Source organism: Bos grunniens, chromosome 17, assembly GCF_055505025.1.
Source record: "Bos grunniens cultivar Pamir isolate PY7600 chromosome 17, Bosgru_T2T1.0, whole genome shotgun sequence".
NCBI lineage: Eukaryota > Metazoa > Chordata > Mammalia > Artiodactyla > Bovidae > Bos > Bos grunniens.
This window is the reverse complement of record NC_141181.1, coordinates 28,159,302-28,185,461: the sequence shown is the minus strand read 5'-3', so window position 1 is coordinate 28,185,461 and position 26,160 is coordinate 28,159,302. Positions and strand designations below refer to the sequence as shown.

The window sequence follows — 26,160 nt, the reverse complement described above, 5'->3', positions numbered from 1 at the left end:
CTGAAGAGTAAATAGCAATACAATAAAAATGCCCTGACATCTTCCTTGCAAGAAAGCAAAGAGCTGTAAGATGGCAGGAAGAATAAAGAAGAGGATAATAATGGTTGATCACTAAATTGATTTCAGTAGTTTATGTTCCCAGAAAATCAGCTGAACATACATACAGAAAACAAAGCAAACCAAGAGAAAATGATAGAAGATCATACCTGGGGGGTACAGCCGTTGACATAAGAGGCACTGTTTGTGATGCTCTCAAAAATGTGTTAAAAATGAAATAATGACCTTTCCTCTTCTGCATGGCTCAAAATGTCATTAATTAGCAGCATTCTTGAAAATTCTTGTTGTCCTCCAGGCATATGGACTGTACTGTTCAATCTCCAAAATCTAGTTTCTGTAAGAAATCTCTCAGTATGCCCAAAACATTGCATATAACAAAAATACTTTTCTTAGCTGGAAACCAAGGTGACTGGCTAGGTCAGCAACAAGTCAACTATGGCCAGGGCACCAAATCTGGGCTGCCACCTGTTTGGGTAAGGCCCTACTGCTGATATATATATACACATACATACATATATTTTACATTTTTGATGGCTGAAAAAAAGTAAAATTGAAATAATACTCCAGATCTGTGAAAATTATATGAAACTCAACTTCCAATGTCTGCAAAGAAAGTTTTATTGGAATAAAACCACACCCATTAATTTCTGTTTCTGTATTATCTGCAGCTGCTTTTGTGATAAACCTACACTGGCAGAGTGTAATAGTTGCCACAGGCACCATGTGGGCAGCAAAGCTAAAATATTCACTATCAGGCCCTTTACGGAAAAAAGTTTGTGGACACCTGAGAAAAAAAATTACTGCCTTTTTGTTTTAAAAAAAAAAAAAAAAGAATAAGTTTGAGGCTTGAAGTTTAATGTGGAATTTTTTTCTTTCTGTATTTGTCAATTTTCAAATAGAAGGAGCGGACATGAAGTTTGTGGGGGGATATGAGGAAAGAAAATTGCGAAAAGTTGAATTTTCTTTTAAAAACTGGAAATTACTCTGTACAATAATATTCAGTGTTCTCCAGAGAAATAGAACCAATATGAGATCTAGCAATCGATCTATCAATCTATCTACTGAGAAAAAGGAGGTTTAAAAATTGATTCACATAATCATGGGGGCCCAGTATGTACACAATTTTCAGGCCAGGCTAGCTAGCTAGAAATTCCAGCAAGAGTTGATATTGCCATTTTCAGAATAAGGACATTCTGAAGGCAGAATGCCTTTATTTTTCTTCTGAGAGGATTTCAGTCTTTTCTCTTAAGATTTTCAAGGGATTGAATGAGGCCCACCCACAATATGGAGAATGATCTGCTTTACTTTATGTCTACTGACATGAATGTTAATCACATCTAAAAAATACTTTCACAGCAACATCCACACTGGTGGATATTGTTTATTCAAACCACTGAATATGAATTTATTCCAACCACTGAATATGAATTTATTCAAACCAGTGAGAGCCAAGGCCTAGCAGAGTTGACATAAACTACCACACTCTAGAATGATGCTGATGAGGTCAGTATAGGTACTTATCAGAGACACTTGTGAATAGTTTTTCTGTTTAAGCAGACGAAAATTGAATTGCCGTGTCCAATTTTCAAGCTGGAAAAACAGAAACAAGTTCTTTATGTAGGAATAAGGAAATTTGGAAATTACTTTTAATTTATCATTTAGATCAACAACTAATCCACAGTTCCATAGACATTAGAGCAAAATAAGAGCTTGGAAAGCTTTATCCTTCATTTTTCAGGACCATACACATACACATGTTTCAAGACTATGTTCCTGTGTGACCTTTGTCATTTCACAAATATGCAATGACAATAGATGTGAGAGTTGTCCTGTGTGTATTAGCTTATAGGAGCTGCCAAGATAGACGGACTTAAACAAGAGAATTTATCTGATTGCAGTTCCACAGTTTGGAAGTCCAAGATAAAAGTGTCCACAGGATTGGTTTCTTCTGAGATCTTTCTCCTTGGTTTACAGATGGTGGACTCCTCACTGTTTCTGCACATGGTAGTCCCTGGGTCCATATGTTGTCTGTGATCTAAGCTGAGGCTGAAAATTCATTAATTAGCAGCCTTCTTGAAAAGTCTTGTTGCCTTCCAGGTGTATGAAATGTATTGTTAAGGACACTAGTCATATTGGATTAGGGCCTGTTTGTATGAACTCATTTTGAAGTGAAAGTGTTAGCAGCTCAGTCATGTCTTACTCTTTGCGACCCTGTGGACTGTAGCCCATCAGGCTCCACTCTCTGTGGGATTCTCCAGGCAAGAATACTGGAGTGGGTTGCCATTTCCTTCTACAGGAGATCTTCCTGACCCAGGGATCAAACCTGAGTGTCCTGCATTGCAGGCAGATTCTTTACCATCTGAGCCACCAGGGAAGCTTCTATTTTTAAAGGCTGTATTTCCAAATACAGTAATATTCTGAGGTACTTGGTAGAACTTCACATATGAATTGGGAGGCAAGAGTACAGTTCAGGCCATCAGTTCAGTTCAGTTCACTTCAGTCGCTCAGTCGTGTCTGACTCTTTGCGACCCCATGAATTGCAGCACACCAGGCCTCCCTGTCCATCACCAACTCCCAGAGTTCACTCAAACTCATGTCCATTGAGTCGGTGGTGCCATCCAGCCATCTCATCCTCTGTCGTCCCCTTCTCCTCCTGCCCCCAGTCCCTCCCAGCATCAGAGTCTTTTCCAATGAGTCAACTCTTCGCATGAGGTGGCCAAAGTACTGGAGTTTCAGCTTTAGCATCATTCCTTCCAATGAACACCCAGGACTGATCTCCTTTAGGATGGACTGGTTGGATTTCCTCAAAGTCCAAGGGACTCTCAAGAGTCTTCTCCAACAACACAGTTCAAAACCATCAATTCCTTGGCACTCAGCCTTCTTCACACTCCAACTCTCACATCCATACACGACCACTGGAAAAACCATAGTCTTGACTAGACGGACCTTTGTTGGCAAAGTAATGTCTCTGCTTTTGAATATGCTATCTAGGTTGGTCATAACTTTCCTTCCAAGGAGTAAGCATCTTTTAATTTCATGGCTGCAATCACCATCTGCAGTGATTTTGAAGCCTAAAAAAATAAAGTCTGCCACTGTTTCCACTGTTTCCCCATCTATTTCCCATGAAGTGATGGGACCAGATGCCATGATCTTCATTTTCTGAATGTTGAGCTTTAAACCAACTTTTTCACTCTCCTCTTTCACAGCTAGCAAATATTCAATGACTGAATACTTTCTAGCCTCAAATGAAGATCAGTAGAATTGATCTATTGTCAAACTTAAAGCATTTTCTATTAATAAAATGATATTTTAAAGTATATACATGCACAAATGTGAATAAACCATAAGTGTACAGCTTGATTAATTATTAAAAGCAAACATCTTGGACAGAAAGATTATTCTGAAATTCAGCATCTCCTTTGTGTCCCCTTTCAGACACTATGCTCACTCCTCCCCAGAGTTAACCCTTATCCTGTTTTGTTTCTGAATTTTATATAAACATGATGTATTACTTCACTCACTCAACATTATGTTTAGATTTATCCTTTGTGTGTGTGTGACAGCTCATTTTTATTACTGTAGGATATTTGTTTTAGAAATATACCACAATTTATCTATCCTGTTTCCAGTTATCTGCTGCTATGAATCATGCTGCTATGAATAATTGTATAAATCCCTTTAAAACACCTAAACTGAAGCTAAGTATGTCAAAAATTGCTTTTTGTTAAAGAAAACAATAAGGAGAAACACCTTTGTCATATGATTTATCTTCAAAAATACATTTTTAATTTATTCATCCTTTTTAAAAATTTTTTTTGTTTGTCTTGGTTTGGTTTTGACACATATGCCTAGGTGTGTTTAGAGGAACTAATAAATCCATTGATAAGCACGTTAAAAACATCTCTAAAGGATTTGGGGTATGGTGGAGTAGGGTGGTGATTTTCAAAGTATAGTTCCCGGATCAGCAGCTCCCCATCAGTATCAAATGGGAGTCTATTAGGAATGCAGATTCTCAGATTGTTGAATCATAACTCCACGGGTGAGACACAGAAATCTGTAATTTCTGCAAACCCTGCAGGTGACTCTGATGCTTGTCTGAAGTCTGAGAACCACTCTGATAGAAGATGAGAAGACAGGAAATGAAGATATAATGCCTACATTTCTTTTCTAGAAGCCAGGAGTGTCAGTGGTAGCACCACTTAAATCATCATGGGGTGAACAGAGGCTTGTCAGAGGAAGGCATTCATTGTCAACCTTTAGTAAAGACAGAAACCTTTGTTTAGGTGACCTTAGCATTTTTTTTTTTTTTTATCATAAGTAGTAACAACATTCCCTGGAGATGGAAATACCAACCCACTCCAATATTCTTGTTTGGTAAATCCCCTGGACAGAGGAGCCTGGTGGGCTACAGTCCATGGGGTCGCAAGAGTCGGACATGACTTAGTGACTAAACCACCCCCACCAGTGGTGACATTTACTTACTGGCTTTTAATTTCTTTCAAACTTGTCTCAAAACCTGTCATCACATATTAGGAAAAGGTCAACTATATTATAGAATATATTATACAGCTAGGCAGCAGGGGAGCAGCTGCTGGTTCGGTGCTTTTACAGTCATATTTTTGGTAATACTGTGACTTCTCCAACTCCAAACTCTCTTTTCTGGATCTATGTGATATATGCCCATTTTGCCTTCTTGCCTATCTAGAAATAAAACAAATGATCAAACTCCTTAGCAAGGCTTTATAGCATGATGGATAGTAGGACAGACTCTGAAGAAGATATACCTGGCTTTACATCCCAGGTTTTTTGCTTCCTATCTATGTGACTGTGATCAGATTGCTTAACCCCACTGCTGCTGCTAAGTCACTTCAGTCATGTCTGACTCTGTGCGACCCCATAGATGGCAGCTCACCAGGCTCCCCCGTCCCTGGGATTCTCCAGGCAAGAACACTGGAGTGGGTTGCCATTTCCTTCTCCAGTGCATGAAAGTGAGAAGTGAAAGTGAAGTCGCTCAGTCGTGTCCGACTCTTCTCGACCCCACGGACTGCAGCCCACCAGATTCCTCCATCCATGGGATTTTCCAGGCAAGAGTACTGGAGTTGGGTGCCATTGCCTTCTCTGCTTAACCCCACTATGTATCTTTTTTTCTCCTTTATAAAGCAAGGATGCTAATAATACCTAATTTGTTGTGTTAGAATAAAAATTAAAGAAATTAATACCCAGAAAACACTTAGATATGTGTTTTACACATAACAAGAGTTTAATAATTGCTAGATTTTAGATATTTCTTGATGGTATTCACAGTCCCATTTCTTTATTATCAGTATTTTTTCCCATTATAGCAGCATCTCGTTGTGACAATGATCCATTAAAAATTATTATTATTGGATTATAGTTGATTTACATTATTGTGTTAGTTTTGTTGTACAGCAAAGTGAGTTACTTAACATACACATACATCCACTTTTTTTTTAGATTATTTTCCCATACAGGAGATTACAGACTATTGAAAAGATTTTCCTGTGTTAGTTAACAGGTTTTATTAATTATCTGTTTTATATATATTAGTGTGTCAATGTCAAACCTAATCCCCAAGTTTATCCCTCTCCCACCCCTTCCCTACTTGTAACCATGTGTTTGTATTCTACATCTGTGACTCAGCTTCTGTTTTATAAATAGGTTTATTTGTACCATTTCTTTAAAGTCCACATTTAAGAGATATCATATGATATCTGTCTGACTTATTTGACTCAGTATAACAATCTCTAGGTCCTTCCATGTCACTGCGAATGGCATTAGTACATTCTTATGGAATGAGGCTAAAGCTGAAACTCCAGTACTTTGGCCACCTCGTGCGAAGAGCTGACTCATTGGAAAAGACTCTGATGCTGGGAGGGATTGGGGGCAGGAGGAGAAGGGGACGACAGAGGATGAGATGGCTGGATGAAATCACCGACTCAATGGACGTGAGTGTGAGTGATCTCCAGGAGTTGGTGATGGACAGGGAGGCCTGGCGTGCTGTGATTCATGGGGTCGCAAAGAGTCAGACACGCCTGAGCAACTGATCTCAACTGAACTGATGGCTGATTGATATTCCATTGTGTTTATGTACTACATCTTCTTTGCCCATTCATCTGTCAGTGGTCATTTATATTGCCTCCATGTTCTAGCTATTGTAAATAGCATGGCAATGAACTTGGATAGGGTGCATGTATCCTTTCGAATTATGGTTTTCTCTGGGTATATACGCAGGAGTGGGATTGCCAAATCATATGGTAGCTCCATTTTTAATTTTTAAAAGCATCTCCAGACTGTTATCCATTGTGGCTGTGACAATTTACTTTCCCACCAGCAGTGTAGGAGGGTTCCCTTTTCTCCACACCCTGTCCAGCATTTACTGTCTGTAGATATTTTTTGATGAGGGTCATTCTCATTAGGGTGAGGTGATGCCACATTGTAGTTTTGAGATAACGATCTACTTAAAATAAATAAGTGTGTTGCTTTTTTGATTATCCCAGATGTCAATAAATAAACTTGTAATTCATTATCTTATTATGATACAACTGTCCCTTTGTAGCCAGAGGGGATTGGTTCTAGGACCCTGGGGATACCAAATTCCAAGGCTATTCAGGTTCCAGATATAAGATGATATAGTATTTGCATATAACCTATGCATATCTTCCTCTATGCTTTAAATGATGTCCAGGTTACTTATGATACCTAATAATTGGAAATACTATGTTAGTAGTTGTCACGGTGCCAACTTCAAGTTTTGCTTTTAGGAAATCTATGGAATTTTTTTTTTTTTTTTTTGCTATTTCCTTTCCAAGATTGATTGATTCTGTGCATACAGAATCTATGGACTACAATCATACTAACTCTTATATGTATTATATACACACATATAATACATTGTTCCAAGACTCAAAATACAAATAGATACTCCCATTATTAAGTGCTGTAAGTTTTGGAACTTTGTCAATGTGAACCTCCCTACAACATGTTATAGGGTCTATTGAAAGGTGTGTAAAGTTCATATGCAAACACATAGAAATCAATGCATTTAAAGATTCTAGACTTTGTAGACTGAAGTTCTAGTAAAAGCTGAAAAATGAGTTGAGGTGATTTCACTCTGGATTGCCTGAGATTTACAGTTCATGTTTTTTCCCTACTTTTCAGATACCAGGGCCTTTTTGAGACCTAGGTTAGTTCAAGAAGCTTTATTTCTCTCCTATCTCCTTCCTGTTATAGGAAGAAATAAAGAAACAGAGGTTCACATCAGGATTGGAGAGCCTCTTAGATTGCAAATGTGCCCATCGGACTGCCTACATCCACACCTCTACCCAGCACTGGAGCTCCACGCATCTCTAAGCATGCAGTGCTTCTTGATAAGTGATGGAAAGCCTTTCCTGGTAGAATATGACCCTAAAAATGAAGCCAGATGCCTATGCTAGGCAGGATGTGAGAAAAAGCGGAAAAGGGGAGGCTAGTAAAGGGGTTCACACATTTGGAAATACAGATCTTATAGTTCACTCCTATGACTCTCAAGAGTCAACTTTACTATCTTCTTTTATTCCTCTAGTTCCTGAATCTCCCTTCAAATCAAAGGATATCTAGACAACTTTCTAACAAAAGGAGTTAAGACAACTACCTTAAGTCCACTTCTCTCTAGAGGGCATCTGCCTTTCCAAAAATATTTGAGCTGGGTTAAAACCCCAATAGAACTTTGTCCAAGTGCAATGTTTATACTAATGCATTGATTTGGTGCCTGTTGATTTTTCTTTTATTTTTAGATACTGTAATGGAATGTCCTTCAAATCTGTTCTGTTCTATCTAAAGTCTAGGTCAGGTTCTATCCAAACTTTACATAGGAGAGTCCTAATTTACTACCTGAAAATCTGTCTACAGAGGGCACTTCAAAGTGCTGCCAAACTTGTTTACAAAGATGTCAAATACAATATAAAATCCTTAGTTTGGTTGTCAAAGTTACCTCACTCCATTCTTTCTGGTTTGCTGTTTCTTTTTTTAATGTATGAGTCATGCTAAATTTTTCCAACAATCAGGCACTATTTTCTTAACCCACCTTGCACTCTTACACCTCCACCAATCTCATTGTGCCATTTCCTTAGATTGAGATGCTCCTTCTCTGTCTCCACTTCCATCTGTCCTTTATGACTAGTTAACCAGTGGTCTCTTACTTGAGGTCATTTTTTTTTTTTTTTTAATTGTCAGAAGTCCTTTCTTCCCAGGAGTGCAAATTGTACCTCTACAATTGATGATGTCAAGTCAGCCTCCTCACCTGACAGCAAGCTAGAAAACTGGAAGGCACAATGATTCCAAAGAGACTAGAAGCACAGACTTGGGACCCATAAGAGTTATGGTCCACATTGTGCTTTGACACTAACAAGTTGTGTGACCTAAAGTAAGTTGACTTAAAAGTTCAATATTCCTGTTTATACAGGGGCATAGCACAATAGCTTCTAGACAGGATCATTCAACTGGCAATCATATATATATATATATATATATATATATATATATATATATTTTTTTTTTTTTTTTTTTTTACAGATCACCCTGAAGAAATCCACCATGGGTGCCATACACTTAAAATACTATAGGCCAATTTCTTCGGGGATGGGGGGTAGTGATCAAAAGGAAGGGAAAGAGGTAACCTTTAAATGAATGTGCTCCTGCCTCCTGAGAAATTTGTATGTAGGTCAAGAAGCAACAGTTAACACTGTACATGGAACAACAAACTGGTTCCAAATCGGGAAAGGGGTACGTCAAGGCTATTTATTGTCACTCTGCTTATTTAACTTATATGCAGAGTACATCATGCAATATGCCGGGCTGGATGAAGCAAAGCTGGAATCAAGATTGCTGGGAGAAATATCAGTAACGTCAGATATGCAGATGACACCACCCTTACAGCAGAAAGTGAAGAAGAACAAAAGAGCCCCTTGATGAAAGTGAAAGAGGAGAGTGAAAAAGTTGGCTTAAAATTCAACCTTCAGAAAACCAAGATCACGGCATCCAGTCCCATCACTTCATGGCAAATAGATGGGGAAACAGTGGAAACAGTGAGAGCCTATTTTCTTGAGCTCTAAAATCACTGCAGATGGTGACTGCAGCCGTAAAATTAAAAGATTCTTTCTCCTTGAAAGAAAAACTATGATCAAACTAGACAGCATATTAAAAATCAGAGACATTACTTTGCCAACAAAGGCCAGTCTAGTCAAAGATATTGTTTTTCCAGTAGTCATGTATGGATGTGAAAATTAGACTATAAAGAAAGCTGAGTGCCGAAGAATGGATGCTTTTGAATTGTAGTGTTGGAGAAGACTCTTGAGATTCCCTTGGACAGCAAGGAGATCCAACCAGTTAATCCTAAAGGCAATCAGTCCTGAATATTCACTGGAAGGCCTGATGCTGAAGCTGAAACTCCAATACTTTGGCCACCTGATGTGAAGAACTGACTGGAAAAGACCCTGATGCTGTGAAAGATTGAAGGCAGGAGGAGAAGGGGATGATATGGATGGTATCACCAACTCAATGGATATGAGTTTGAGCAAGCTCCGGGCACTGATGATGGACAGGGAAGCCTGGCATGCTGCAGTCTATGGGGTTGCAAAGCATAGGACAGGACTGAGCGACTGAACTGAACTGAACAAAGGATGAGAGGTTAAAGACCCCTTATCAGGAACTGGTTGTGATAGACACCTTTTTGCCTGGCTTCGCTTGTTCTTGAGTGGGGAGGTTGTCAGGAACTATATTATTTATTATCAAAACCCTGACATATTTGAGAGTAAAAGGTATACTGTTACTAGTGACACTGGTACACCTAGCTTAAACAAAAATGGCCCAAACAAATCTTCCCTGTGCATGCTAGGAGGCTAAAGTTGGATTTCTCAGCATCTGAAAAGTAATCATGTATTTTGTAGCAGGCCGCTCCCTTATTGGGAACTCTGCCTTTTAGAACACCACTTCCAGTGTAAACACTAAACAAAGCAAGCATCTCAGAGCAAGGCAGCTTCTTGCTGGTCCCCTCCCCTCAAGGCTCTTATATCAGAATGGAGGAACTGGGAGGGGTATTACTTCTCACGGATTTATTTGCTCTAAAGACCAAGTCAGAGAATATGAAGCCTGATTTCTGTTAATGTGATTTAGTAATACAAGTTTAGGAATACAGAGGAAAATGTTTCACTGCCCAAGATCACACTGATTGGAATGCCTATTCGTATTTTATTATTTTCCAATATTTTAAGTTGTAATAGCCTAGGCAGGCCCAGAGGGTAAAGTGTCTCCCTGCAACGTGGGATACCTGGGTTCAATTCCTGGATTGGGAAGATCCCCTGGAGAAGGAAATGGGAACCCACTCCAGTACTCTTTGCTGGAAAATCCCATGGACAGAGAAGTCTGGTAGGCTACAGTCCATGGGATCGCAAAGAGTCAGACACGACTGAGTGACTTCAGTTTCACTTTCACTTTAAAAATGAAGATTCAGTTCGGTTCAGTTCAGTCACTCAGTCGTGTCCGACTCTTTGCGAACCCATGAATCACAGCACTCAGGCCTCCCTGTCAATCACCAACTCCCGGAGTTCACCTAGACTCCTGTCCATCGAGTCAGTGATGCCATCCAGCCATCTCATCCTCTGTCGTCCCCTTCTCCTCCTGCCCTCAATCCCTCCCAGCATCAGAGTCTTTTCCAAAGAGTCAACTCTTTGCATAAGGTGGCCAAAGTACTGGAGTTTCAGCTTTAGCATCATTCCCTCCAAAGAAATCCCAGAGCTGATCTCCTTCAGAATGGACTGGTTGGATCTCCTTGCAGTCCAAGGGACTCTCAACAGTCTTCTCCAACACCACAGTTAAAAAGCATCAATTCTTCGGCACTCAGCTTTCTTCATTGTCCAACTCTCACATCCATACATGACCACTGGAAAAACCATAGCCTTGACTAGATGGACCTTTGTTGGCAAAGTAATGTCTCTGCTTTTGAATATGCTATCTAGGTTGGTCATAACTTTCCTTCCAAGGAGTAAGCGTCTTTTAATTTCATGGCTGCAGTCACAATCTGTGGTGATTTTGGAGCCCAGAAAAATAAAGTCTGACACTGTTTCCACTGTTTCCCCATCTGTTTCCCGATGAAGTGATGGGACCAGATGCCATGATCTTTGTTTTCTGAATGTTGAGCTTTAAGCCAACTTTTTCACTCTCCACTTGCACTTTCATCAAGAGGCTTTTGAGTTCCTCTTCACTTTCTGCCATAAGGGTGGTGTCATCTGCATATCTGAGGTTATTGATATTTCTCCTGGCAATCTTGATTCCAGCTTGTGTTTCTTCCAGCCCAGTGTTCCTCATGACATACTCTGCATATAAGTTAAATTAACAGGGTGACAATATACAGCCTTGATGAACTCCTTTTCCTATTTGGAACCAGTCTATGGTTCCATGTCCAGTTCTAACTATTGCTTCCTGACCTGCATACAAATTCTCAAGAGGCAGATCAGGTGGTCTGGTATTCCCATCTCTTTCAGAATTTTACACAGTTTATTGTGATCCACACAGTCAAAGGCTTTGGCATAGTCAATAAAGCAGAAATAGATGTTTTTCTGGAACTCTCTTGCTTTTTCCATGATCCAGCGGATGTTGGAAATTTGATCTCTGGTTCCTCTGCCTATTCTAAAACCAGCTTGAGCATCAGGAAGTTCACGGTTCACATATTGCTGAAGCCTGGCTTGGAGAATTTTGAGCATTACTTTACTAGCGTGTGAGATGAGTGTAATTGTGCGGTAGTTTGAGCATTCTTTGGCATTGTCTTTCTTTGGGATTGGAATGAAAACTGACCTTTTCCAGTCCTGTGGCCATTGCTGAGTTTTCCAAATTTGCTGGCATATTGAGTGCAGCACTTTCACAGCATCATCTTTCAGGATTTGAAATAGCTCAATAGGAATTCCATCACCTCCACTAGCTTTGTTCGTAGTGATGCTTTCTTTTTTTTTTTTTTAATTTTATTTTATTTTTAAACTTTACATAATTGTATTAGTTTTGCCAAATATCAAAATGAATCCACCACAGGCATACATGTGTTCCCCATCCTGAACCCTCCTCCCTCCTCCCTCCCCACACCATCCCTCTGGGTTGTCCCAGTGCACCAGCCCCAAGCATCCAGTATCGCGCATCAAACCTGGACTGGCAACTCATTTCTTACATGATATTCTACATGTTTCAATGTCACTCTCCCAAATCTTCCCACCCTCTCCCTCTCCCACAGAGTCCATAAGACTGTTCTATACATCAGTGTCTCTTTTGCTGTCTCGTACACCAGGTTATTGTTACCATCTTTCTAAATTCCATATATATGCGTTAGTATACTGTATTTCTGTTTTTCCTTCTGGCTTACTTCACTCTGTATAATAGGCTCCAGTTTCATCCACCTCATTAGAACTGATTCAAATGTATTCTTTTTAATGGCTGAGTAATACTCCATTGTGTATATGTACCACAGCTTTCTTATCCATTCATCTGCTGATGGACATCTAGGTTGCTTCCATGTCCTGGCTATTATAAACAGTGCTGCGATGAACATTGGGGTACATGTGTCTCTTTCGCTTCTGGTTTCCTCAGTGTGTATGCCCAGCAGTGGGATTGCTGGATCATAAGGCAGTTCTATTTCCAGTTTTTTAAGGAATCTCCACACTGTTCTCCATAGTGGCTGTACTAGTTTGCATTCCCACCAACAGTGTAAGAGGGTTCCCTTTTCTCCACACCCTCTCCAGCACTTATTATTTGTAGACTTTTGGATCGCAGCCATTCTGACTGGTGTGAAATGGTACCTCATAGTGGTTTTGATTTGCATTTCTCTGATAATGAGTGATGTTGAGCATCTTTTCATGTGTTTGTTAGCCATCTGTATGTCTTCTTTGGAGAAATGTCTATTTAGTTCTTTGGCCCATTTTTTGATTGGGTCATTTATTTTTCTGGAGTTGAGCTGTAGGAGTTGCTTGTATATTTTTGAGATTAGTTGTTTGTCGGTTGCTTCATTTGCTATTATTTTCTCCCATTCTGAAGGCTGTCTTTTCACCTTGCTAATAGTTTCCTTTGATGTGCAGAAGCTTTTAAGGTTAATTAGGTCCCATTTGTTTATTTTTGCTTTTATTTCCAATATTCTGGGAGGTGGGTCATAGAGGATCCTGCTGTGATGTATGTCAGAGAGTGTTTTGCCTATGTTCTCCTCTAGGAGTTTTATAGTTTCATATCTTACGTTTAGATCTTTAATCCATTTTGAGTTTATTTTTGTGTATGGTGTTAGAAAGTGGTCTAGTTTCATTCTTTTACAAGTGGTTGACCAGATTTCCCAGCACCACTTGTTAAAGAGATTGTCTTTAATCCATTGTATATTTTTGCCTCCTTTGTCAAAGATAAGGTGTCCATATGTGCGTGGATTTATCTCTGGGCTTTCTATTTTATTCCATTGATCTATATATCTGTCTTTGTGCCAGTACCATACTGTCTTGATAACTGTGGCTTTGTAGTAGAGCCTGAAGTCAGGTAGGTTGATTCCTCCAGTTCCATTCTTCTTTCTCAAGATCGCTTTGGCTATTCGAGGTTTTTTGTTTTTCCATACAAATTGTGAAATTATTTGTTCCAGCTCTGTGAAGAATACTGTTGGTAGCTTGATAGGGATTGCGTTGAATCTATAAATTGCTTTGGGTAGTATACTCATTTTCACTATATTGATTCTTCCAATCCATGAACATGGTATATTTCTCCATCTATTAGTGTCCTCTTTGATTTCTTTCACCAGTGTTTTATAGTTTTCTATATATAGGTCTTTAGTTTCTTTAGGTAGATATATTCCTAAGTATTTTATTCTTTCCATTGCAATGGTGAATGGAATTGTTTCCTTAATTTCTCTCTCTGTTTTCTCATTATTAGTGTATAGGAATGCAAGGGATTTCTGTGTGTTGATTTTATATCCTGCAACTTTACTATAGTCATTGATTAGTTCTAGTAATTTTCTGGTGGAATCTTTAGGGTTTTCTATGTAGAGGATCATGTCATCTGCAAATAGTGAGAGTTTTACTTCTTCTTTTCCAATTTGGATTCCTTTTATTTCTTTTTCTGCTCTGATTGCTGTGGCCAGAACTTCCAAAACTATGTTGAATAGTAATGGTGAAAGTGGGCACCCTTGTCTTGTTCCTGACTTTAGAGGAAATGCTTTCAATTTTTCACCATTGAGGATAATGTTTGCTGTGGGTTTGTCATATATAGCTTTTATTATGTTGAGGTATGTTCCTTCTATTCCTGCTTTCTGGAGAGTTTTTATCATAAATGGATGTTGAATTTTGTCAAAGGCTTTCTCTGCATCTATTGAGATAATCATATGGTTTTTATTTTTCAATTTGTTAATGTGGTGTATTACATTGATTGATTTGCGGATATTGAAGAATCCTTGCATCCCTGGGATAAAGCCCACTTGATCATGGTGTATGATCTTTTTAATGTGTTGTTGGATTCTGATTGCTAGAATTTTGTTAAGGATTTTTGCATCTATGTTCATCAGTGATATTGGCCTGTAGTTTTCTTTTTTTGTGGCATCTTTGTCAGGTTTTGGTATTAGGGTGATGGTGGTCCCATAGAATGAGTTTGGAAGTTTACCTTCCTCTGCAATTTTTTGGAAGAGTTTGAGCAGGATAGGTGTCAGCTCTTCTCTAAATTTTTGGTAGAATTCAGCTGTGAAGCCGTCTGGACCAGGGCTTTTGTTTGCTGGAAGATTTTTGATTACAGTTTCAATTTCCATGCTTGTGATGGGTCTGTTAAGATTTTCTATTTCTTCCTGGTCTAGTTTTGGAAAGTTATACTTTTCTAAGAATTTGTCCATTTCTTCCACATTGTCCATTTTATTGGCATATAATTGTTGATAGTAGTCTCTTATGATCCTATGCAGTAAGATTAGATCTCAATTACAGGAGAAAAACTATTAAAAATTCCAACATATGGAGGCTGAACAACACGCTGCTGAATAACCAACAAATCACAGAAGAAATCAAAAAGGAAATCAAAATTTGCATAGAAACGAATGAAAATGAAAACACAACAACCCAAAACCTGTGGGACACGGTAAAAGCAGTCCTAAGGGGAAAGTTCATAGCAATACAGGCACACCTCAAGAAACAAGAAAAAAGTCAAATAAATAACCTAACTCTACACCTAAAGCAACTAGAAAAGGAAGAAATGAAGAACCCCAGGGTTAGTAGAAGGAAAGAAATCTTAAAAATTAGAGCAGAAATAAATGCAAAAGAAACAAAAGAGACCATAGCAAAAATCAACAAAACCAAAAGCTGGTTCTTTGAAAGGATAAATAAAATTGACAAACCATTAGCCAGACTCATCAAGAAACAAAGGGAGAAAAATCAAATCAACAAAATTAGAAACGAAAATGGAGAGATCACAACAGACAACACAGAAATACAAAGGATCATAAGAGACTACTATCAGCAATTATATGCCAATAAAATGGACAACGTGGAAGAAATGGACAAATTCTTAGAAAAGTACAACTTTCCAAAACTAGACCAGGAAGAAATAGAAAATCTTAACAGACCCATCACAAGCATGGAAATTGAAACTGTAATCAAAAATCTTCCAGCAAACAAAAGCCCCGGTCCAGACGGCTTCACAGCTGAATTCTACCAAAAATTTAGAGAAGAGCTGACACCTATCCTGCTCAAACTCTTCGTAGTGATGCTTTCTAAGGCCCACTTGACTTCACATTCCAGGATGTCTGGCTCTAGGTCAGTGATCACACCATCGTGATTATCTGGATCGTGAAGATCTTTTTTGTACAGTTCTTCTGTGTATTCTTGCCATCTCTTCTTAATATCTTCTTCTTCTGTTAGGCCCATACCATTTCTGTCCTTTATCAAGCCCATCTTTGCATGAAATATTCCCTTGGTATCTCTAATTTTCTTGAAGAGATCTCTAGTCTTTCCCATTCTGTTGTTTTCCTCTATTTCTTTGCATTGATCGCTGAGGAAGGCTTTCTTATCTCTTCTTGCTCTTCTTTGGAACTCTGCATTCAGATGCTTATATCTTTCCTTGTCTCATTTGCTTTTTGCTTCTCTTCTTTTCACAGCTATTTGTAAGGCTTCCCCACACAGCCATTTTGCTTTTTTGCATTTCTTTTCCATGGGGATGGTCTTGATCCCTGTCTCCTGTACAATGTCACGAACCTCATTCCATAGTTCATCAGGCACTCTATCTATCAGATCTAGGCCCTTAAACCTGTTTCTCACTTCCACTGTATAATCATAAGGGATTTGATTTAGGTCATACCTGAATGGTCTAGTGGTTTTCCCTACTTTCTTCCATTTAAGTCTGAATTTGGCAATAAGGAGTTCATGATCTGAGCCACAGTCAGCTCCTGGCCTTGTTTTTGCTGACTGTATAGAGCTTCTCCATCTTTGGCTGCAAAGAATATAATCAGTCTGATTACGGTGTTGACCATCTGGTGATGTCCATGTAGAGAGTCTTCTCTTGTGTTGTTGGAAGAGGGTGTCTGTTATGACCAGTGCATTTTCTTGGCAAAACTCTATTAGTCTTTGCCCTGCTTCATTCTGTATTCCAAGGCCAAATTTGCCTGTTACTCCAGGTGTTTCTTGATTTCCTACTTTTGCATTCCAGTCCCCTATAATGAAAAGGACATTTTTTTGGGTGTTAGTTCTAAAAGGTCTTGTAGGTCTTCATGGAACCGTTCAACTTCAGCTTCTTCAGTGTTACTGGATAATTACCCCAATCTCAAAAAGAGAGGATTGAGAGTATAAATTTCAATAGATATGTATTATTAAAGTATAGATTTTATACATATGTCATTGATTAGCGGTTTTTATCCTTTAGCAAATATCCTGCTGATAACTGTTCATACATGTGGTGATAGAAGGTCTAAATGTTGAAGAGGTCCAAGTATTGTTCCTGAGCATGCTTTGAAACCTCCAAGTAAATCCTCTCCTTCAATAATGTCTTCCAGTTCTATGATTTATACAGCATCTATAAACTAAGATTTCAAAATGTTCATTTCTAGGTACTACCTCAAAGAACTACTCTCTTGCTATCTCTACATGAATATAGACTATATTGTCCTGTCTCTGCCTTTCTGAGACTATTTTGTGCACTTAGTCAATACATTCAAGATACACTGTCTCCATCTCTTACTTGAGCATGATGAACTCTTCCCTGCCTCTTGACTTTGCTTCTTTTATTGCTGTTGCCCAACAATTTCTACTTGGAGTCTTTTCAGGCCTCAGTGATTCTTAACTTTTATATCTGGGCTCAGGGATCAACTCTTCAGGGGAAATCTTCACTGATCACTTTATCTTTCCCAAGTTTCCATTATATATCTATCACAATCTGTCTTCTACCTTGAGAATGTGATCATAAATGGATCACATCTATAGTCATTACTATCTCCTCAACACATCGCTCAGTGTCTAGCTCATAGAAGGAGCTCAATAAATATCTGTTGAAATATTAAATGAATATATTGGATTGATTAAAGTAACATAAATAAAAGAATGATTACTCCCTCTCCATAGACCACATGAGAGTATTTATGGGGTGTGAAGCAAAAGGAATGTGATTTGCACACTGCTCACTTAGTATCAGAAAAGAAAACTAGACCCTGATAACATGGCTTTGTATTCTGTGATATCTTGAAAGAGGCAAATAGTATAAGCATTTCTTGCATCTTTGGGAAAAAAGTACACCACAGGCAAGTGAACAACATCTTAAAATTCAAGCAAGCAAGTGTTGTGTACAAACTTTAAAAAGTGGTGTAATTTGAATAAACAAATCACTAAATCTGCAGATAGATAGCAAAGCAATATTTCCTGAACAATTAAGGAAATGGATACAGGATAAGACTTACTTGCCTAAGCAGGTTTTTAATGCATATAAATTTAGTCTGTTTTGAAAGAAGACGCTTTTTTAGAAGACATTTATTATAGTTCAAAATGCATATCTAAGTCTTTTATTTTCATCAATTTTCCCACAGCCACCTATTTTTACAAATGACAATTCTGTTTCTCGTGATATTGTCCTAAGTCATATAAATCTCATAGTTGGGAGACACTATGTATGTATCTATTATGTCTGTGTAACCAAAATATTCTGCTTTGCATTTTAGGATATACATAATTATCCCTGATCAGTTCCTAGAATGAAATGATCAAAGTGTTCATCTAGAAGTAAAAGTAGATTTAATCTCAAAATCTGTCTTGTCTCTCCCATTGGGTCTTACCATTTGCCACTGAAAGATGAAAGGATCGCCCAACTCACTTAAATGTGTTTTGAACTCAAAGCATCTACTGTTGCCTGGGTCTATTTCTGTTCACTGGCTTTCTCTGGTGGCCCAGTTGTAAAGAATTTGCCTGCCAATGCAAGAGATGTGGGTTTGATCCCTAAATTGGGACGATCTCTTGGGGAAGGAAATGGCAACTCACTCTAGTATTCTTTTTTTTTTTTTAATTTTATTTTATTTTTAAACTTTACATAATTGTATTAGTTTTGCCAAATATCAAAATCAATCTGCCACAGGTATACATGTGTTCCCCATCCTGAACCTCCTCACTCCTCCCTCCCCATACCATCCCTCTGGGTTGTCCCAGTGCACTAGCCCTAAGCATCCAGTATCGTGCATCGAACCTGGACTGGCATCTCATTTCATACATGATATTTTACATGTTTCAATGCCATTCTCCCAAATCTTCCCACCTTCTCCCTCTCCCACAGAGTCCATAAGACTGTTCTATACATCAGTGTCTCTTTTGCTGTCTCGTACACAGGGTTATTGTTACCATCTTTCTAAATTCCATATATATGTGTTAGTATACTGTATTTCTGTTTTTCCTTCTGGCTTACTTCACTCTGTATAATAGGCTCCAGTTTCATCTACCTCATTAGAACTGATTCAAATGTATTCTTTTTAATGGCTGAGTAATACTCCACTGTGTATATGTACCACTGCTTTCTTATCCATTCATCTGCTGATGGACATCTAGGTTGCTTCCATGTCCTGGCTATTATAAACAGTGCTGCAATGAACATTGGGGTACACATGTCTCTTTCCCTTCTGGTTTCCTCAGTGTGTATGCTTAGCAGTGGGATTGCTGGATCATAAGGCAGTTCTATTTCCAGTTTTTCAAGGAATCTCCACACTGTCCTCCATAGTGGCTGTACTAGTTTGTATTCCCACCAACAGTGTAAGAGGGTTCCCTTTTCTCCACACCCTCTCCAGCATTTATTACTTGTAGACTTTTGGATTGCAGCCATTCTGACTGGTGCGAAATGGTACCTCATAGTGGTTTTGATTTGCATTTCTCTGATAATGAGTGATGTTGAGCATCTTTTCATGTGTTTGTTAGCCATCTGTATGTCTTCTTTGGAGAAATGTCTATTTAGTTCTTTGGCCCATTTTTTGATTGGGTCGTTTATTTTTCTGGAGTTGAGCTGTAGGAGTTGCTTGTATATTTTTGAGATTAGTTGTTTGTCAGTTGCTTCATTTGCTATTATTTTCTCCCATTCTGAAGGCTGTCTTTTCACCTTGCTAATAGTTTCCTTTGATGTGCAGAAGCTTTTAAGGTTAATTAGGTCCCATTTGTTACTCTAATATTCTTGACTGGGAAATACCATGGACAGAGGAGCCTGGTGGGCTATAGCCCATGGGATCACAAAAGAGTCACACATGATTTAGTGGCTAAACAACAACAACAGCTACAAATTTCTGTTCACTGCCTATAGCAATGTCAGCCTGGCTTCTGGTCCAAACTGAGTACTGCATGTATGAAACATACAATGTATAATGGCATTTTTGCCAAAGTAGCAGCCCCAGGTGTTAAGACAGTATATTGCTCTAGTGGTCATGAACCTTAGAAAACAATCAGACTTCTCTCCACTCATGTTAGGTTTAATAAAGGGGATTTTAGTCCAAGATATTTAGGTTAAAATAATTTCTATTTTCTTATTTAGTAATGTCTGCATCCCTCCAGGATGGCCAAAAAAGGGTGTGTATGGAATCAACACAGGTGGTAGAGATTCAGATTTCAATAGAACAGTGCCGTCAGCAACATGCTGCATATATGGTGGGAGTGGGTCAAGATTTTTGTTAGTAGTTGAGTTTCTCTGGAGGGAAAAGCATACTTGGCAAATGGGTGAATTTTGGTTCCAGGGGTGATTCATCTTAAATTGGATTTGTCTATTAAGACACAAACGGAGAAGGCAATGGCACCCCACTCCAGTACTCTTGCCTGGAAAATCCCATGGACGGAGGAGCCTGGCAGGCTACAGTACATGGGGTCACTAAGAGTAGGACATGACTGAGCGACTTCACTTTCACTTTTCACTTTCATGCATTGGAGAAGGAAATGGCAACCCACTCCAGTGTTCTTGCCTGGAGAATCCCGGAGACAGGGAAGCCTGGTGGGCTGCCGTCTATGGGGTTGCACAGAGTTGGACATGACTGAAGTGACTTAACAGCAGTATTGACACAAAACCCTTTTAATAGAGTGTGATGCTGTAATTTGAATTTATCACTTTCAAATTATAAATTTGGGACCTAAAATGACTACCTTAATAAGCCCCCAATCTAAAGGTCATAATGCTTAGTGACTGGTTCTTTAACCTACAACTTTGGCCATTTCCTAGTATACAGGCTAATGTCAAGTGGAATGGGATGCATGATCACCAATTTCCCTTTTCTTTTGTTTCAGGTCTAGAACAAGCAAAATATATCTCTTCATTTTTTTAATTTTTCTGGCTTTTCCCTAATCTGGGCCTTATGTATGGCAATCTTTTTCCATGCTAAATGACCCTCTGTTCCTTCATTCTGGAAGGAAAGGCTGGGTATATCACAGCTTCTTCTCTTTCAAGAGAACTGATGCAAATCAGTCCACATCCCTGCCACCAGGTCTATATACTGAGAGGTGAAATAACTTTATCAAACATTAGATGCTAACAGATAAGTAGATAATGAAATATTATGCTTCATCCTTATTCCAAGAAAATAGAACCTGTCCTCTTGGATTTGACAAGCTAACAGATCTTCTAAAAAAGTTGTTTTTGAAGACAAAGATATGTTTCTGCTAATTAAAATGCATAATAAAATGTAACAACTATAAATGTTTACATGCCTAATTTAAAAAAAATTCTCAAAATACTTGAATCAGAGGGAAATATAGACAGTTCCACAAAAGTGGTAAAAGATTTAACAAACCTTTTACAATGCTCAGAGAACACAAGGCAGCCTGGTATGAGTATAAAGAAAGACAAATACATCAGTGGAATAGGACAGAAAGCCTGGAAAAAGACCCACATAAAAATGGTACACTGATTTTTGGCACAAGTGTTAAGGCGATTCAGTAGGTAAATTTAAAAGCCATTCCAACTGTACATACTCCTGGGGGGAAGGAAATGTTAACATATCTTACATCATAACCAAAAAATTAACTTGAAAGGAATATAGACATGAAAATTAAAGCAAGCAATAAAACTTGCAGAATAAACCATAGAAGAAACCATTTTCCTTGGAATAGGCAATGGCTTCTCAGATAGGACACAAAAAAACAAAGGGTAAAGGAAACTCATCCGTTGTACTTAATCAAAATTTAACTCTTTTACTCCTTGAATGCCAACATTAAGAAAACTGAAAGGGAAGCTACATGAAAATACTCCCAAAATATATTATTCCTCAAATGCATTTCCCAGACATATATCTGCAAAGAATTTATTTCCAGAATACATTAATAACTCTTACAGTTCTGTAATAGACAAAAAGTCTATAGAATGACCCAAAAGACTTGAGTAGACATTCAAGACAGAAGATACACAAATAACCAACAAACATATGAAAAAATTTTAATATCATTTGTCCTCAGGGAAATGAAAATTAAAAGCACAAGAAGAAACTACAAGCACACAAACTGGTCAAAATTAAAGAGAATGGGAAAAAAAAAAAGAAGTATTGACTAAGATTTAGAGCAACCAGAGAAATGCCTGGCTGGATGAAGCACAAGCTGGAATCAAGATTGCAGGAGAAATAGGAGTAACTCAGATATGCAGACCTTATGGCACCCTTATGGCAGAAAGTGAAGAGGAATTAAAGAGCCTCTTGATGAAAATGAAAGAGGAGGGTGAAAAAGTAGGGCTTAAAATGCAACATTCAGAAAACTAAGATCATGATATCCAGTCCCATCACTCCATGGCAAATTGATGGGGAAACAGTGGAAACAGTGACAGACTTTATTTTGGGGGCACTCCAAAATCACTGCAGATGGTTGACTGCAGCCATGAAATTAAAATATTCTTGCTCCTTGGAAGAAAAGCTATGACCAACCTAGATAGCATATTAAAAAGCAGAGACATTACTTTGCCAACAAAGGTCTGTGTACTCAAAACTATGGTTTTTCCAGTAGTCATGTATGGATGTGAGAGTTGGTCATAAAGAAAGCTGAGCGCCAAGAATTGATGCTTTTGAACGGTGGTGTGGGAGAAGATGCTTGAGAGTCTCTTGGATAGAAAGGACATCCAATCAGTCAATCCTAAAGGAAATTAGTCCTGAATATTCATTGGAAGGACTGATGTTGAAGCTGAAACTCCAATACTTTGGCCACCTGATGTGAAGAACTGACTCATTTGCAAAGACCCTGATGCTGGGAAAGATTGAAGGCAGTAGGAGGAGGGGATGACAGAGGATGAGATAGTTGGATGGCATCACCGACTTGATGAGTTTGAGCAAGCTCCGGGAGTTGGTGATGGACAGGGAAGCCTGGCGTGCTGCAGTCCATGGAGTTGAAAAGAATCAGACACGACTGAGTGACTGAACAACAGGCAAGAATACTGGAGTGGGTTGTCATGCCCTCCTTTAGGGGATCTTCCCAATCCAGGGATTGAACCAGGGTCTCCCACATTGCATGCAGTTTCTTTACCAGCTGAGCTACCAGGAAAGCCCGTAGGACTTTTACTTCATGACAATATGTGAAATTAACATTATCCCAGGCTGTTTAATATATTTTCATTTTCATCATTGTGTGCCTATCTATAAACCATCCAAAATTTCATGATGAAGTGTGAAAACAAACTAATTTAAGTGATTATTACCATTTCGCCCTCTACTCTCTATTCTTATCATCCCAAAGCATGTACATTTTATGCTAATAGGGTCTCCCCATGTCCCCTTGCTCCTTATTTTACAAAGCATTCTTTTACATAGTATAGTTCTGTATTATAGTCTAGTTAAATATAATTAGTTTATATCTTTCTAGAGATAATAGATCTTTGAACTTGTAGGAAGTAATTTATGTGGTTGTTGGTTGTGTATCTATTTTTAGACCTGCCCTTTAAAGTATAATGTTGTGGTTGGTTTTCTTTCAAGCTCCCATTTGTGTTATGATTTAAAAATGTGAAAGGTGATAATTTGATTTTAGTCATTGGAACTAGGGCTTAATTATAAAGCAATTCTTCTTTCTCTTTCAGAGAAAAAATGAAGCAATATAGTTTTCATGCAGCTAAAGACAAAAGAGCACAAACAATGTGGGGCCTATTACCCCCAGGAACACATTTGTAGGTATGTGTTGAATTTTCCACCAGACATTTACAATACATATTATTGCAAAAGTTTGTGTTTTTATATCTTGGTTTTATTTATATGTACATTTGCACGTGTTTAAATTTATCTGTGTTTTCCACAAAGGACTGAGTTGCATTTTTTGTTGACTATTAACAATTTAAGGGTTTGAAGAGTTTTACTAAGGATTTTTTTTTCTTTATCCTTGCAATTTTTTTTTAAACAAGACATCTGAGAAAGGATATTTTTCTGATTATCTGATTTGATAAAGGTATGTAAGCTTAAAATTTTGGAAAACAAACAAACAAACCAGACCTTGAGTTTGTGTTAACTCCTCTTTCCTCATTGCTTCCTTTTAATTCTTAAAATCAATCTCCACAGCCTCAGTTATGATTTTGACTTTCTTTTTACTGGACTGTTTTCTCCTTGACCAAACTTGTATCCAGTCTTGCTTCTAGCTTTGTGTTGGGAGGCACCCAAGTGGAGGGAAAAGAAGGATTTTTGACTCGCAAATATTACCTGGCTGCATTAGTGTCTAGTTATGAGCATAGGTGAGCTATTTCAACTATGCTGATGCATGTGCATCATCATGTGGACTAACTATAGTTATATTGCTGTGTAGTTCTGAAGCCTGTTACAGGTAAAGAACCTGGAGAATAAGTACTGGTTCCTTGCGTTTGATGCTATATTCTCCTCAGCTACCCTGACCCAAACTTCTAACCCTTATCGCTGCATTTATCCATTGTCAGTGATTCCAAAGGGCACCCTTTCTGATTTGGGGCTGACCTTTAGATATAAAAATGCTCTCAGTTCTTAAATTGTAATTAGCTTGCTATTCTGCATTTACCTGTGCAAATTATTTTATTATTCACATATGAAGTTGACTCTAGTGAAGGTCACAGTCCTAATCTTGTTCTTTTGCTACCTTTTTTTAAAATTCAGATGCAGTAATCAAGTATTCTGTCTTGAATTTCTAACATTTAATTGATGTGCTAGAATCTTTATTAACTTTCTATTTGTTCAAGTGATAGAAAATGAAGTTAGAAACTGAGAGACTAGTATTGATAATATTGACTGAGTAGTTCTTCAGAGAACACCATGTATATTCTACATACTACATTAATTCCTGAATTATTGATTGAGATTTTAAGTTTAATAATTATCATTAATATGCTATAAAGGATAATATTTAGGAATAAATATAATAGAGCCTGAAAATAAAATTAGTTCAGCTTTATGTGTCAGTATTTTCTAAAAATTATCATATTTGATTTAATAGCATGTGTTATTATTGTTCAGTATATTCAATAATTTGCCATAAGCTCCTAGTTTCACTGTAAATGTTTAATAGGCAAATGAGGCTTTAGCTACAAACTCAAACAAAAAGTTCTGAAACATTTATTTGACCATATATCCCCACCCATGACATGATATTCCCTATTCCATTATTGCTGTAGCCAATATCTTAAAAAATCTTGAAGTTTAAATTTAGGGACTGCATGAACTGCTAAATTTATGAGACCTGATTTTCATGAAAAGCATCTAAGAAAATACAAAGTAATATATACTTTTAAAATTAACGATAATGAGGAAATGTGGCAAATTTCACCAATCCTGGTCCACCTCATAGAGATACACTTACTTGCCTGTTTTATTTGGGGAGAAAGGAAAGCATGAAAAGGAAAGGAGTCCAGATGAATACTTTTGCTGTAATTAGTGGTGATGCATGTAGTGAACTGCTAAGTATCCATGACTAATCGAGATGGACAGGGCTGTCCCTTGCTAATCACAGAAGATATTGGCCTGTCCACAGGAGAAAAGAGTGATTATATCAAAAAGAACAGTCAGCTATTACCAGGGCAAACTCTGTCAGGACTGTCTGTGAATGATAAGAGAAAACGACAGAGATGAAATTAAAAGCAGTATTAACTATCCTTAAGTAAGGAGGCATTTTTATGTGCTCATGCATCGCACTGAAAGACACTTTTTTAACAAGACGTATTTTTTAAAGGAACCAATTACTTTATTAGGTCTTGAAATTCTTTGTCATAAAATTAATCATAGTCATTGTGTATTATACTAATGTAAAACACTTAAAATATATACTTATTTTATAATTCCTACATAATCTTTGCATGCTAGTTATAGTCCAGTACCAAATCAAGTGCAGAACAAATGATGAAGCCAAATGAAGCAGGTAGGTTGGATATTTGTGGTATGGTAATACAGTTTGTTTTTGGTCTGCTATTATTTATGTAAACAGACAATTAAGTCTTAGTTTAAATTCATAAATTATTCCTTACTGCCAAGCTAAGAATTAGCTTTTAAGATTTGTTGTTGTTACTGAGGCTTCTGTTTGGATGCGTCTCTGAATTTATCAAATACTTTTTTTCAGGAATCAGTAGTTGAAAACTTTTTTTAGTTGGTTCTCATGGGATCATCTCCATTCTCCCATTATTGGAGTCTGAAAATTTCCTCTTTTTCCG

At 37.9% G+C, this 26,160-nt stretch overlaps 1 long non-coding RNA gene across 4 annotated transcripts in view; it reads left to right on the top strand.

The window, feature by feature from the left end:
- The window catches only part of LOC147355132 (uncharacterized), a 119,394-nt gene that overhangs the window by 30,438 nt on the left and 62,796 nt on the right, over positions 1–26,160 (top strand). For all 4 annotated transcript variants that reach the window (XR_015144263.1, XR_015144260.1, XR_015144259.1 and 1 more), the window contains exon 2: positions 23,584–23,674. This is a non-coding gene — a long non-coding RNA (uncharacterized LOC147355132). The remainder of the gene's footprint in view (positions 1–23,583; positions 23,675–26,160) is intronic.